We start from the raw sequence: 2,159 nt of genomic DNA, 5'->3' as shown, positions 1-2,159 counted from the left end.
AGAGTTAGGATGTCTACAAACACTGTCGCTGCTCCTCTCTGTGCATGTGAGGTGCTCCAGAGTTAGGATGTCTACAAACACTGTCACTGCCCACTCTGTGCATGTGAGTTGCTCCAGAGTTAGGATGTCTACAAACACTTTCACTGCCCTCTCTGTGCATGTGAGGTGCTCCAGAGTTAGGATGTCTACAAACACTGTCACTGCCCTGGCTGGATGTCTACAAACACGGTCCCTGCCCTGTCTGTGCATGTGACTTGCTCCAGAGGTAGGATGTCTACAAATACTGTCACTGTCCTCTCTGTGCATGTGAGGTGCTCCAGAGTCACTGCCCTCTCTGTGCATGTGAGGTGCTCCAGAGTTAGGATGTCTACAAACACTGTCCCTGCCCTCTCTGTGCATGCGAGGTGCTCTAGAGTCAGGATGTCTACAGACACTGGCCCTGCCATGTCTGTGCATGTGAGTTGCTCCAGAGTTAGGATGTCTACAAATACTGTCCCTGCCCTGCCTGGATGTCTACAAACATTGTCCCTGCCCTCTCTGTGCATATGACTTGCTCTAGAGTTAGGATGTCTACAAACACTGTCCCTGCCCTCTCTGTGCATGTGACTTGCTCCAGAGTTAGGATGTCTACAAATACTGTCACTGCCCTGTCTGGATGTCTACAAATACTGTCCCTGCCCTCTCTGTGCATGTGACTTGCTCCAGAGGTAGGATGTCTACAAATACTGTCACTGTCTTCTCTGTGCATGTGAGGTGCCCCAGAGTCACTGCCCTCTCTGTGCATGTGAGGTGCTCCAGAGTTAGGATGTCTACAAACACTGTCCCTGCCCTCTCTGTGCATGTGAGGTGCTCCAGAGTTAGGATGTCTACAAATACTGTCACTGCCCTCGCCGTGCATGTGAGGTGCTCCAGAGTTAGGATGTCTACAAAAACTGTCACTGCCCTCTCTGTGCATGTGAGGTGCTCCAGAGTTAGGATGTCTACAAACACTGTCGCTGCCCTCTCTGTGCATGTGAGCTGCTCCAGAGTCAGGATGTCTACAGACACTGTCCCTGTCCTGTCTGAATGTCTACAATCACCGTCACTGCCCTCTCTGTGCAATTGAGTTGCTCCAGAGTTAGGATGTCTACAGACACTGTCACTGCCCTCTCTGTGCATGTGAGGTGCTCCAGAGTTAGGATGTCTACAGACACTGTCACTGCCCTCTCTGTGCATGTGAGGTGCTCCAGTGTTAGGATGTCTACAGATACTGTCACTGTCTGTTCTCTGCATGTGAGGTGCTCCAGAGTTAAGATGTCTACAGACACTGACCCTGCCATGTCTGTGCATGTGAGTTGCTCCAGAGTTAGGATGTCTACAAATACTGTCCCTGCCCTGTCTGGATGTCTACAAACACTGTCCCTGTCCTCTCTGTGCATGTGAGGTGCTCCAGAGTGAGGATGTCTACAGACGCTATCACTGTCCTCTCTGTGCATGTGAGGTGCTCCAGAGTTAGGATGTCTAATAACACTGTTGCTGCCCTCTCTGTGCATGTTAGGTGCTCCAGAGTTAGGATGTCTACAAACACTGTCACTGCCCTTTCTGTGCATGTGAGGTGCCCTCTCTGTGCATTTGAGGTGCTCCAGAGTTAGGATGTCTACAAATACTGTCTCTGCCCTCTCTGTGCATGTGAGGTGCTCCAGAGTTAGGATGTCTACAGACACTGTCACTGCCCTCTCTGTGCATGTGAGGTGCTCCAGAGTTAGGATGTCTACAGACACTGTCACTGCCCTCTCTGTGCATGTGAGGTGCTCCAGTGTTAGGATGTCTACAGATACTGTCACTGTCTGTTCTCTGCATGTGAGGTGCTCCAGAGTTAAGATGTCTACAGACACTGACCCTGCCATGTCTGTGCATGTGAGTTGCTCCAGAGTTAGGATGTCTACAAATACTGTCCCTGCCCTGTCTGGATGTCTACAAACACTGTCCCTGTCCTCTCTGTGCATGTGAGGTGCTCCAGAGTGAGGATGTCTACAGACGCTATCACTGTCCTCTCTGTGCATGTGAGGTGCTCCAGAGTTAGGATGTCTAATAACACTGTTGCTGCCCTCTCTGTGCATGTTAGGTGCTCCAGAGTTAGGATGTCTACAAACACTGTCACTGCCCTTTCTGTGCATGTG

Source organism: Triturus cristatus, unplaced genomic scaffold (assembly GCF_964204655.1).
Source record: "Triturus cristatus unplaced genomic scaffold, aTriCri1.1 SCAFFOLD_335, whole genome shotgun sequence".
NCBI lineage: Eukaryota > Metazoa > Chordata > Amphibia > Caudata > Salamandridae > Triturus > Triturus cristatus.
The sequence above is the reverse complement of the archived record's forward strand: the minus strand, read 5'-3'. Positions refer to the sequence as shown.